Here is a 14,367-nt window from a genome sequence, read left to right as displayed (position 1 = left end):
GAATGAAAGAAATGTCACAGACATTCATACTGCGATAATTGGAGTAAGCGGGCTCTTTAGCATCCCTAACATGAGCAGTGCACTTCCTGGCTGACCTGTTCAAATCCTTCCTCCCATTGGATCTATCTCTCCTTACAGCTAAGGACCTGCAGGCAGGATCCTCTCTGTGGCTCAAACGCCCATAGCATCTTTGTCACATCTAATGTGGATCTACAGTTTACTACTTGGCCCTCTGTCTCCACACATGTCTATTTCATCCAGCTACCCCTTCCCTAGCTAAAAACAGACACCAATTTAAGTCACGCTCTTAAATTCCTGGAGATACTGTTAGGTTCTTCCAAGAGAACCCTCACCAAGTTCTATCCCAGTGTCTTCCAGAGACTGGCCTGAGAGCTAAAGCTTACTCCTTCCCAGCTATCAGGAAGAAGGCAGATTCAACTTTTTACTAGCACCACATTTCTATGCTGCATCCTCTTAGAATTCCCTGATTTTGACTTGAATGGGAGTGGGGATCAGCCAAACCTCTTCCGTTCCCTACCTCTGCAAGCAGAAAAGTAAAAACTCTCTCTTCCCTAAAGATACCTTTCAAGGGATCCGCCTCTTGGGCTTCTAGACATGGTACCAGTCACTGGACCAGTTCTTCTCTTGTTAGTAAGTCCAGGATGCGTATATCTAACAGCCAGCTCTTTTGAGAATATGGATAAATTACCACCTATTGTCCTAAATTTGAGGCTTAGCTGAAATTTCAAGATAGCAAGAGAATTCTATTCCATATTCTATTTTATATTTGTTGTTGTTGTTTATTCGCTAAGTTGTATCTGACTCTATGCGACCCTATGGACTGTAGTCCACCAGGCTCCTCTGTCCATAGTATTTCCAAGCCAAGAGTACTGGAGTGGCTTGCCATTTCCTTCTCCAGAGGATCTTCCTGACCCAGGGATGAATCCCACGCTTTCTGCATTGCCAGGCAGATTCTTTACCACTGAGCCACCAGGGACGACCCTATTATATATTACCCAGTTTATTTGCACTATGATCTACATTCAGACAGCAATCAAGATTTCTAACTTTGGAACTGTAACATAGGAGCCCACAAGACTTATCAGATACTATCTTATCTTTAAAAAGGAATTTGTCTGAATAAAAGCCCACTTACAGATCATCTTGGCAATGGGTTCACATTTTCTTCTGTTAATTCTTTATTTGTAATATAAGATTTTACCAGAGGGAGAAGCAGAGGCTCATAGGGAAAAAGTAGGAAAAGTCAGAGAAGAGAATGTTAACGAGTGAATCAGAATTTTTAGATGATCATTCTAGCTTCTTATTCTCAATTCTTCATGCCACTTGTTCCCCTAAAGAAAATAAAATAGCAGCTGATGTATGATGTTGCCCACTTTTCGTGACATGGCCTGTATTTTTCGGTGGATGTGTGCTTCAGGAGTATTTTGGGAAGAACATATGTGCATTTATCCTGATAACAGCAGACATGATCTTCTCAGATGCTCTCTCATTCTATTCTGAGTATGGCAGGTTGTTCCCAGCTGAGCCTCAACTCCCTTGAAAATGCCTGGCTGATAGCTGGCTGACTGGGATGATGGCCTTCAGGCATTGTATTTGCAAAAGTTGATAAGCCAGGGGTCGAGGGCACCTTCTAAGATTTTGCCAGGTACCTGGAGATTTTCAAAATACCTAAACTGAAGGATTAAAAAGCATCAATGTTTCAGCGGCTAGGTTAGATCCTCATCAGAGAGGTTTGGATTTCTTGGAGGATTTTCCTAACCACTTTGCAATTTCCTTCAATCCACTAACCTTGAATCAGACAATGTGTCTGCATTTAATGGTCCTTTAACACACATATGCTCTACATTTGAGCTGGAAAGGCTATAAATATTTTTTTCCTTGTCTTGAGCCAAATATCTTGCCTACTGTGGATAGCTACAGGGTATTTAAAACAATAACAAAAATGTTCATGTACTTAACTGTGAGATATAGCATGTTAAAATATTTACAGTTAATACAACAATGCTTCTGTACTTGTTTTATGAACTTGGCCTCAAAAGAGTAAGGGGAACAAAGTGTTAAACATGCATGAGCTATTGTATTTGTCTCCCTCAACAAGGAGTAATATTGACTATAGGACTTGAGAAACTATAACTAATCCCATGTTTAAGAAGAAAAATCTCTACTTATGTAAAGGCCATGTTCAAATGACCCAAATGTTCACAGATCCCATAAATCATGAGATAAAATGAGTGAAAATTAAGTAATATTAACAATCACTACCTACATCTCACTACTCTTTGGCCTTTCCTGGCCTCACCACACAGCCTCAGTATCCCATCACCCACCCCCACCAATGTCCAGTGTCCTTTTTCCTCTTAAGAGCTTCCTTATTTTTTCATCACAGGCTTTTTTCTCCAATGTAGCAAAATACAAGGTCACTGAGAATTCCCACAGTTTGCATTTTACAGACTCAAGCACACAGACAGACTAGACCACCAATCTCCTGAGCCAAAGTGAAAACCCTAAAGGGACAGATGTACTAGTCTAATACAACCAATCCCTGGGCCAGTTAACTGCAGCCAGGGGGCTGAGCCACACTGGACATAGGCTGCTTTTGTTTCTGCGGCAGCCTGTGGAAAGTGAATAACATTTCAATAACAGTAGAACATCTTTCCTAACGAAAAAATAGCAGCTTAAGTTTTCATCCTTACATGCATTTACTTATTATTTGCCAGACATTTTACTAGATTCCAGGGACGTACCCTTTAATAAGAAAGATAGCTCTTGTCCAGCAGAACTTGTTAAATGTTATGGTAGAGAATGATAAACAAGAAACAAAAATTCAGTAAAGGAGTAGCTATCATGAATACTAAAAAACTCTTGTACCATGCTAAACAGTTTATATGCATTATCTCTTTTAATTTTCATAAAACTTCGTAGAATCACTTGACAATGGAAGAAAAGTGAGGCTTAGTTTGGGAGTGTAGCTTACTCCAAGTCACACAGCTAGGAAAGCACACACTGAAGATTCTGAGAGAGGTCAGCTTGACACCAAAATCTGTATCTATCTAAACAAAATCACACTGGTATTCTGATAGTAGAATCACACGGGAACACATTAAAAATGACTTCCACAGTCAAGGCAAGTTCTGTAGAGGAACTGAAGTATACACTGCAAACTCAAGGATGAATATAATTTAGCTCTCTAAAGAGGAAGTGGTGTATTCTAGGTTAAAAAAGAAAACACACAAGTAAAGAGACGGGAATGAGACAGTCATGGCTGAGCAAGAAAAAGACCTACAGTGCTGACAGAGAGAAAGGAGAAATGTTGTCAAAACAAAAGCTAGAGGAGAATTCATCCACACCAGTGCATATTCAACAGTTCATCCCTTTTTATTGCTGAGTGATATTCACTGTATGGATGTACCAAAATTTGTTAACTCTGCTCATTGATGGGCAATTTGACCCTTTCCCACGTATAAATAAATCCACTATAAACATTTTCATGTTCATATATCACTGTATAAACATATCTTTTATTTTCCTTCTGCTGCGTCACTTCAGTCGTGTCCGACTCTGTGCGACCCCGTAGACGGCAGCCCACCAGGCTCCCCCTTCCCTGGGATTCTCCAGGCAAGAACATTGGAGTGGGTTGACATTTCCTTCTCCAATGCATAAAAGTGAAAAGTGAAAGTGAAGTCGCTCAGTCGTGTCTGACTCCTAGCGACCCCATGGACCGCAGCACACCAGGCTCCTCCATCCATGGGATTTTCCAGGCAAGAGTACTGGAGTGGGGTGCCATTGCCCACCTAGAAATATCGTGACTGGATTATATGGTACTACATGCTTACATGTACAAAAAACTGCCTAATTGTTTTCCAAAGTGCCTATACCATTTTATATTCCTTCCAGAAGTATATGAGAGTTGAGATTCTTCCGTATCTTCACCGATACTTGCCTTGGGCAATCTTTTTAATTAGAAATTCCAATAGGTACAAGGTAACATCTCCCTGTCGTTTTAATCTGTGGTTCCCTAAAATATGGAACATCTTTCCATGCTGTTATTTGCCATCTAGATGTTTTCTTTGATGAGGTATTTCTTAAAATAATTTTCTTATTTTTCATTGGGTTATCTTACTATTGAGTTTTGAGTGTTCTTTAACTCTCTGTAATTCAAGTTCTTTATTAGACATATGATTCACAAGTATTTCTCTGAATTGTGACTTTTCATTCTCTTACCAGTATATTTTAAAGAGCAGAAGTTCTTAATTTTGATAAAATCTAATTTATTTATGTTTACTTTTATGACTCATGCTTTTGATATCATATGTAAAAGTTCTTTGCCTAAACATGCAATCACAAATATTTTCTCTTGGGTTTTATTTTAGAAGTTTTACAATTTCAGGTTTTATATTTAGGTCTAGGATCCATAACTTTGAATCAGTTGTAAGTTAAAATAGCCAAAGTAAACTTGGGAAAAAAGGAACAAGGTCAGAGTACTACCTCACTCCAAGAGTTACTATGTAGCCACAGTAATCAAGAGCGTGACATTGGTCTAAATAGAGACATAAAGGAACAGAATAAAGAGTCGAGAAACAGACTCATTCACACAAGATCAACTGATTTTCAACAAAGTTTCATAGACAATTAAGTGGCAAAGGATAATCTTTTCAACAAATCAAGCTGGAAGAATGGAATGATCATATACCTCATATACATAAATAAATAATAAAATTTGATCCATATTTCATGCTATCCAATATTGGTTTTAACTGTTAACAAACTATTTACAATAGCTAACAAAAATGTGATTAATAGAATCTTGATTGACATTGTAGAGAAAAGGGAACCCTACTATACTGTTGTTAGGAATATATTAATAAATTGGCACAACCACTATGGAGAATAGTATGAAGGTTCTTTAAAAATAAAAAATAGAACTACCATATGATCCAGCAACCCCACTCCTAGGCATGTATCTGGAGAGAACCATAATTCAAAAATAGACATGCACCCAATGTTCATTGAAGCACTATTTACAATACCATAGCCAAGACATGGAAGTAACCTAAATATCCATCAACAGAGGAATGGATAAAGAAGATGCAGTATATATATGCAATGAATACTAGTCATAAAAAGAAAGAAAGAAAGCCATTTGGCTGGACAAAGAGGTTATTACACTACGTGAAGTAAGTCATCAAAGAAAGACAAATATCATGTGACGTCACTTATACAGGTACTCTTAAAAAAAAAATACAAATGAACTTATTTACCAAACAGAAACAGATTCGCAGACTTTTAAAACAGACTTATGGTTCCCAAAGGGAAACGTGGCAGGGGGATAAACTAAGAGGCTGGGGTTAAAAATATACACTCAGTTCAGTTCAGTTCAGTTGCTCAGTTGTGTCCGACATTCGCAACCCCATGAATCGCAGCATGCCAGGCCTCCCTGTCCATCATCAACTCCCGGAGTTAACTCAAACTCACGTCCATCGAGTCAGTGATGCCATCCAGCCATCTCATCCTCTGTCCTCCCCTTCTCCTCCTGCACCCAATCCCTCCCAGCATTAGAGTCTTTTCCTGTGAGTCAACTCTTCACATGAGGTGGCCAAAGTACTGGAGTTTCAGCTTTAGCATCATTCCTTCCAAAGAAATCCCAGGGTTGATCTCCTTCAGAATGGACTGGTTGGATCTCCTTGCAGTCCAAGGGACTCTCAAGAGTCTTCTCCAACACCACAGTTCAAAAGCATCAATTCTTTGGCGCTCAGCCTTCCTCACAGTCCAACTCTCACATCCATATATGACTACAGGAAAAACCATAGCCTTGACTAGACGAACCTTTGTCGGCAAAGTAATGTCTTTGCTTTTGAATATGCTATCTAGGTTGGTCATAACTTTCCTTCCAAGGAGTAAGCGTCTTTTAATTTCATGGCTGCAATCACCATCTGCAGTGATTTTGGAGCCCAAAAAAATAAAGTCTGACACTGTTTCCACTGTTTCCCCATTTATTTCCCATGAAGTGATGGGACTGGATGCCATCATCTTCGTTTTCTGAATGTTGAGCTTTAAGCCAACTTTTTCACTCTCCTCTTTCACTTTCATCAAGAGACTTTTTAGTTCCTCTTCACTTTCTGCCATAAGGGTGGTGTCATCTGCATATCTGAGGTTATTGATATTTCTCCCGGCAATCTTGATTCCAGCTTGTGCTTCTTCCAGTCCAGCGTTTCTCATGATGTACTCTGCATATAAGTTAAATAAGCAGGGTGACAATATACAGCCTTGACGTACTTCTTTTCCTATTTGGAACCAGTCTGTTGTTCCATGTCCAGTTCTAACTGTTGCTTCCTGACCTGCATACAAATTTCTCAAAAGGCAGGTCAGGTGGTCTGGTTTACCATCTCTTTCAGAATTTTCCACAGTTTATTGTGATCCACACAGTCAAAGGCTTTGGCATACTCAATAAAGCAGAAATAGATGAATTTCTGGAACTCTCTTGCTTTTTCCATGATCCAGCGGATGTTGGCAATTTGATCTCTGGTTCCTCTGCCTTTTCTAAAACCAGCTTGAACATCAGGAAGTTCACAGTTCACGTATTGCTGAAGCCTGGCTTGGAGAATTCTGAGCATTACTTTACTAGCATGTGAGATGAGTGCAATTGGGCGGTAGTTTGAGCATTCTTTGGCATTGCCTTTCTTTGGGATTGGAATGAAAACTGACCTTTTCCAGTCCTGTGGCCACTGCTGAGTTTTCCAAATTTGCTGGTATATTGAGTGCAGCACTTTCACAGCATCATCTTTCAGGATTTGAAATAGCTCAACTGGAATTCCATCACCTCCACTAGCTTTGTTTGTAGTGATGTTTCCTAAGGCCCAGTTGACTTCACATTCCAGGATGTCTGGCTCTAGATGAGTGATCACACCATCGTGATTATCTGGGTCATGGAGATCTTTTTCGTACAGTTCTTCCGTGTATTCTTGCCACCTCTTCTTCATATCTTCTGCTTCTGTTAGGTCCATACCATTTCTGTCCTTTATCAAGCCCATCTTTGCATGAAATGTCCCCTTGGTGTCTCTAATTTTCTTGAAGACATCTCTAGTCTTTCCCATTCTGTTGTTTTCCTCTATTTCTTTGCATTGATTGCTGAGGAAGGCTTTCTTATCTCTTCTTGCTATTCTCTGGAACTCTGATTCAGATGCTTATATCTTTCCTTTTCTCCTTTGCTTTTTGCTTCTCTTCTTTTCACAGCTATTTGTAAGGCCTCCCCAGACAGCCATTTTGTTTTTTTGCATTTCTTTTCCATGGGGATGGTCTTGATCCCTGTCTCCTGTACAATGTCACGAACCTCATTCCATAGTTCATCAGGCACTCTATCTATCAGATCTAGGCCCTTAAATCTATTTCTCACTTCCACTGTATAATCATAAGAGATTTGATTTAGGTCATACCTGAATGGTCTAGTGGTTTTCCCTACTTTCTTCAATTTAAGTCTGAATTTGGCAACAAGGAGTTCATGATCTGAGCCACTGTCAGCTCCTGGTCTTGTTTTGGTTGACTGTATAGAGCTTCTCCATCTTTTGCTGCAAAGAATATAATCAGTCTGATTTTGGTGTTGACCATCTGGTGATGTCCATGTGTAGAGCCTTCTCTTGTGTTGTTAGAAGAGGGTGTTTGCTATGACCAGTGCATTTTCTTGGCAAAACACTATTAGTTTTTGCCCTGCTTCATTCTGTATTCCAAGGCCAAATTTGCCTGTTACTCCAGGTGTTTCTTGACTTCCTACTTTTGCATTCCAGTCCCCTATAATGAAAAGGACATCTTTTTGGGGTGTTAGTTCTAAAAGGTCTTGTAGGTCTTCATAGAACCGTTCAACTTCAGCTTCTTCAGCATTACTGGTTGGGGCATAGAGTTGGATTACTGTGATATTGAATGGTTTGCCTTGGAAACGAACAGAGATCATTCTGTCATTTTTGAGATTGCATCCAAGTACTGCATTTCGGACTCTTGTTGACCATGATGGCTACTCCATTTCTTCTGAGGGATTCCTGCCCGCAGTAGTAGATATAATAGTCATCTGAGTTAAATTCACCCATTCCAGTCCATTTCAGTTCGCTGATTCCTAGAATGTCGACATTCACTCTTGCCATCTCCTATTTGACCACTTCCAATTTGCCTTGATTCATGGACCTGACATTCCAGGTTCCTATGCAATATTGCTCTTTACAGCATCGGACCTTGCTTCTATCACCAGTCACATCCACAGCTGGGTATTGTTTTTGCTTTGGCTCCATCCCTTCATTCTTTCTGGAGTTATTTCTCCACTGATCTCCAGTAGCATATTGGGCACCTACTGACCTGGGGAGTTTCTCTTTCAGTATCCTATCATTTTGCCTTTTCATACTGTTCATGGGGTTCTCAAGGCAAGAATACTGAAGTGGTTTGCCATTCCCTTCTCCAGTGGACCACATTCTGTCAGATGTCTCCACCATGACCCGCCCATCATGGGTTGCCCCACGGTCATGGCTTAGTTTCATCGAGTTAGACAAGGCTGTGGTCCTAGTGTGATTAGATTGACTAGTTTTCTGTGAGTATGGCTTCAGTGTGTCTGCCCTCTGATGCCCTCTTGCAACAACTACCATCTTACTTGAGTTTCTCTTACCTTGGGTGTGGGGTATCTCTTCAGGGCTGCTCCAGCAAAGCTCAGCCACTGCTCCTTACCTTGGACGAGGGGTATCTCCTCACTGTCGCCCATCCTGACCTTCAACGTGGGATAGCTCCTCTAGGCCCTCCTGTGTCCCGTGAAGCCACTGCTCCTTGGAAGTGGGGTTGGTCCTCCCGGCCACCACCACTGGCCTTGGGCGGGGGGTTGGACCTCCTGGCTGCAGCCCGTGGCCTCGGGCCTAGGGTAGCTCCTCCCGGCCGCTGCCCCTGGCCTCGGGCGTGGGGACATGGGGTAGCTCCTCTCGGCTGCCGCCCCTGACTTCAGACTCGGATAGCTCTTCTCGGCCGTTCCTGCGCCTACATATAAAATAGATAACTAACAAGGACCTACTATATAGCACAAGGAACTCTGCTCAATATTTTGTAAAAGAATCAGTTCAGTTCATTTGCTCAATCATGTCTGACTCTTTGCAACCACGTGAACCATGCACAACAGGCTCCCCTGTCCATCACCAACACCCAGAGTCCACCCAAACCCATGTCCATTGAGTAGGTGATGCCGTCCAACCATATCATCCTCTGTCATCCCCTTCTCCTCCTGCCTTCAATCTTTTCCTACATCAGGGTCATTTCAAATGAGTCATCTCTTCACATCAGGTGGCCAAAGTATTGGAGTTTCAACTTCAACATCAGTCCTTCCAATGAACACCCAGGACTGATCTCCTTTAGGATGAACTGATTGGATCTCCTTGTAGTCCAAGGGACTCTTAAGAGTCTTCTCCAACACCACACTTCAAAAGCACCAATTCTTAGGTGCTCAACTTTATAGTCCAACTCTCACATCCATACATGACTACTGGAAAAACAGCCTTGACTAGACAGACCTTTGTTGACAAAGTAATGTCTCTGCTTTTTAATATGCTGTCTAGGTTGGTCATAACTTTCCTTCCAAGGAGTAAGCGTCTTTTAATTTCATGGCTGCAGTCACCATCTGCAGTGATTTTGGAACCCCAGAAAAAAAATAAGCCACCATTTCCACTGTTTCTCCATCTATTTGCCAGGAAGTGATGAGACCGGATGCCATGATCTTCGTTTTCTGAAAGGTGAGCTTTAAGCCAACTTTTTCACTCTCCTCTTTCACTTTCATCAATAAGCTCTTTAGTTCTTCACTTTCTGCCATAAGGGTGGTGTCATCTGCATATCTGAGGTTATTGATATTTCTCCCGGCAATCTTAATTCCAGCTTGTGTTTCCTCCAGCCCAGTGTTTCTCATGATGTACTCTTCATATAAGTTAAATAAGCAGGGTGACAATATACAGTCTTGATGTACTCCTTTTCTTATTTGGAACCAGTCTGTTGTTCCATGTCCAGTTCTAACTCTTGCTTCCTGACCTGCATACAGGTTTCTCAAGAGGCAGGTCAGGTGGTCTGGCATTCCCATCTCTTTCAGAATTTTCCACAGTTTATTGTGGTCCACACAGTCAAAAGCTTTGGCATAGTCAATAAAGCAGAAATAGATGTTTTTCTGGAACTCTCTTGCTTTTTTGATGATCCAGAATATACATATGTATATGTAAAACTGAACCATTTTGCTGTACATCTGAAACTGCTGCTGCTGCTACTGCTAAGTTGCTTCAGCCTTGTCCGACTCTGTGCGACCCCATAGATGGCAGCCCACCAGGCTCCCCCATCCCTGGGATTCTCCAGGCAACAACACTGAAACTAACACATTGTTAATCAAATATACCACAATATAAAATAAACATAATGTTTACTAAAAAAAAGTAGAAATAAAAAGTTAAAATAGCTAACAAATAAGTGATTAATAGAATCTTGATTCAAGCAATAGATACATTAGTACTACGAATTTGTCATGAATAAAATGAGACTTATATAGGAGTAAAAATACCAGGAGAGAGAAAAGACTTCACCAAATTATAACATGTATAATAAAAAGATAAAAGTACTTATACAAAAAGCAGGTGCAAATTTACAAAGCTTTAAATTAGATCAAAGGGCTTATACAAAGGAAATGTCATCACTTTAGAAAATAACATTTTCTGATTCCAGTTATTTTCAAGGTTATTGTTAGTGATGGAAGTCTTTATTTAAGGGAAATGTTAAACAAAACCAATAAACAAAGCTAAGGTGAGAGGCCAATACCAGATTAGCTCACTGCTCTTTACCCTCATCTTTCTGTATGCATATAGCCATCTCTTATCAAGGTTCCTAGGATACTTCTATGGACATATCAGTTATTGAGGTCCATACATAACACATATGACCATCTCATATTCAGGTCCCTAGAATACTTCTGGCAAATCTTAGTTTGAACACTAGGTTCTTTGTATGAATGCGTGAGAAAGGTAAGTAGAATTGGAGACTATCAATTGCATGTTGTCAGCTTTAGTAGATACATTTGTTTCTATGGCTACCAAATCAAGGTACTTGGAACTGGGGTGACTTAAAGCAACAGAAACATGTTGTTTTCCAATTCCAAAAGTTCTGAAATTCCAGGAAGTCTGAAATCAAGGTGTTAGCAGGGCCATACAATCAACAAAATCTCTAGAAGAGGACTCTTTCTAGCCACTTTCAGCTTCTGGTAGCCACAGACATTCTCTGGTTTGAGACAGCATAAATCTAATCTGCCTCCACATTCAAGTGGCATTCTCCTTGTATCTTGACATGGCCACTTTCATACAAGAGCATCATTCATGTTAGATTAGGTGCCCACTTTACTCAAGTATGACATCATCTTAACCAATTACATCTGCAATAATTCTGTTTCCAAATTAAACCATATTGTGAGGTACCAGAGGTAAAGTATTCAAGATATCTTTTTTGGGTAGACACCCTTATGGCAGAAAGGGAAGAAGAACTAAAAAGCCTCTTGATGAAAGTGAAAGAGGAGAGTGAAAGAGTTGGCTTAAAGCTCAATTTTCAGAAAACTAAGATTATGGCATCTGGTCCCATCACTTCCTGGCAAATAGATGGGGAAACAGTGGAAATAGTGGCTGACTTTATTTTCTGGAGCTCCAAATCTCTGCAGATGGTGATTGCAGCCATGAAATTAAAAGATGCTTACTCCTTGGAAGGAAAGTTATGACCAACCTAGATAGCATATTCAAAAGCAGAGACATTACTTTGTCAACAAAGGTCCATCTAGTCAAGGCTATGTGGTCATGCATGGATGTGAGAGTTGGACTATAAAGAAAGCTGAGCGCTGAAGAATTGATGCTTTTGAAGTGTGGTGTTGGAGAAGATTCTTGAGAGTCCCTTGGACTGCAAGGAGATCCAACCAGTCCATCCTAAAGGAGATCAGTCCTGGGTGTTCATTAGGACTGATGTTGAAGCTGAAACTCCAGTACTTTGTCCACCTGTTGCAAAGAGGTGACTCTTTTGAAAAGATCCTGATGCTGGGAAAGATTTAGGGTGGGAGGAGAAGGGCATGACAGAGGAAGAGATGGTTGGATGGCATTACCAACTCAATGGACATGACTCTGGGTAAACCCTGGGTGTTGGTGATGGACGGGAAGGCCTGGCGTGCTGCAGTTCATGGGGTCACAAAGAGTCAGACACGACTGAGCAACTGAACTGAACTGAACTGTTCAATCCATAACACTAAATAATTAGAAACCATTCTACCAATAATTGAACATTGATTCTATCATATTCACTTCTAGTAACAATTTATTAGAATTTACTTTTCTGACATACTAATAATTATTAGATTTTACAATTATGTCTAGTTTTATGGCTATAAAATACTATTTATCTGTTGCATTCTCCTGATTACTAGTGAAATTGGACATCTTTTTATATGTATAATGGGTATCCTGATTTCCTCTTTTGTAAACTGCTTGTTCATATCCTTTTTCTATTTTCTTATGGGGCCATTTATCATTTTTTATTCATTTGCAAGATATCTCTCTAGTTTTTGGATAGTAATAGTGGTGTCAGCTAGTGGTAAAGAACCCACCTGCAAATGCAGGAGACATAAGAGACACGGGTTTGATCCTGGGTCAGGAAGATGCCCTGGAGGAGGAAACGGCAACCCACTCCAGTATTCTTGCCTGGAGAATCCCATGGATAGAGGAGCCTTGTGGGCTACAGTACCTGGGGTCACAAAGAGTCAGATACAACTGAAGAGATTTAACACTTAGTATGCACATGGTGGTTACTTGAATGTTTGATGTACTGTACATATTTAACAATCAAAACAATATTTAATGCAACCAACTAACTGTATCAACCTAAAAAGACAGAAATGAAAAGCAGAGAATGGAGGAGCAATACATAACATTTGTGGTTCACCATCAGACACAGACATACCCGTAAACATCTCCACACTTTTTAACTATTCTCATTCCCAAGGTGAAATTGCTACTTCAGGTTAGTAGGAAAATTTCACATGTTACCAGGATCCACGGAGAGGTTTCCATGGCTTGAAATAACATTAAGGAAAGAACCAGAATAAGCCTCAATAACTGTTGTCAACAATTTTCTCCATTCTTCATATAAAGCACCATTCTACAGCTAAGGAGATCCAACCAGTCCATCCTAAAGGAGATCAGTCCTGGGTGTTCATTGGAAGGACTGATGTTGAAGCTGAAACTGCAATACTTTGGCCACCTGATGCGAAGAGCTGAGTCATTTGAAAAGACCCTGATGCTGGGAAAGATAGAGGGCCGGAGGAGAAGGGGATGACAGAGGATGAGATGATTGGATGGCATCACCAACTCAAAGGACATGACTCTGGGTAAACCCTGGGAGTTGGTGATGGACAGGGAGGCCTGGTGTGCTGCAGTTCATGGGGTCACAAAGAGTCAGAGACGACTGAGCAACTGATCTGAACTGAACTGAACTGAACTGTTCAATCCATAACCTAAATAATTAGAAACCATTCTACCAATAATTGAACATTGATTCTATCATATTCACTTCTAGTAACAATTTATTAGAATTTACTTTTCTGACATACTAATAATTATTAGATTTTATAATTATGTCTAGTTTTATGGCTATAAAATACTATTTATCTGTTGCATTCTCCTGATTACTAGTGAAATTGGACATCTTTTTACATGTATAATGGGTATCCTGATTTCCTCTTTTGTAAACTGCTTGTTCATATCCTTTTTCTATTTTCTTATGGGGCCATTTATCATTTTTTATTCATTTGCAAGATATCACTATAGTTTTTGGATAGTAATAGTGGTGTCAGCTAGTGGTAAAGAATCCACCTGCAAATGCAGGAGACATAAGAGACACGGGTTTGATCCTGGGTCAGGAAGATGCCCTGGAGGAGGAAACGGCAACCCACTCCAGTATTCTTGCCTGGAGAATCCCATGGATAGAGGAGCCTTGTGGGCTACAGTACCTGGGGTCACAAAGAGTCAGATACAACTGAAGAGATTTAACACTTAGTATGCACATGGTGGTTACTTGAATGTTTGATGTACTGTACATATTTAACAATCAAAACAATATTTAATGCAACCAACTAACTGTATCAACCTAAAAAGACAGAAATGAAAAGCAGAGAATGGAGGAGCAATACATAACATTTGTGGTTCACCATCAGACACAGACATACCCGTAAACATCTCCACACTTTTTAACTATTCTCATTCCCAAGGTGAAATTGCTACTTCAGGTTAGTAGGAAAACTTCACATGTTACCAGGATCCACGGAGAGGTTTC

The sequence above is a fragment of the Bubalus bubalis genome, chromosome 3 (genome assembly GCF_019923935.1).
Source record: "Bubalus bubalis isolate 160015118507 breed Murrah chromosome 3, NDDB_SH_1, whole genome shotgun sequence".
Taxonomy (NCBI): Eukaryota; Metazoa; Chordata; class Mammalia; order Artiodactyla; family Bovidae; genus Bubalus; species Bubalus bubalis.
This window is presented reverse-complemented; position numbering follows the sequence as displayed.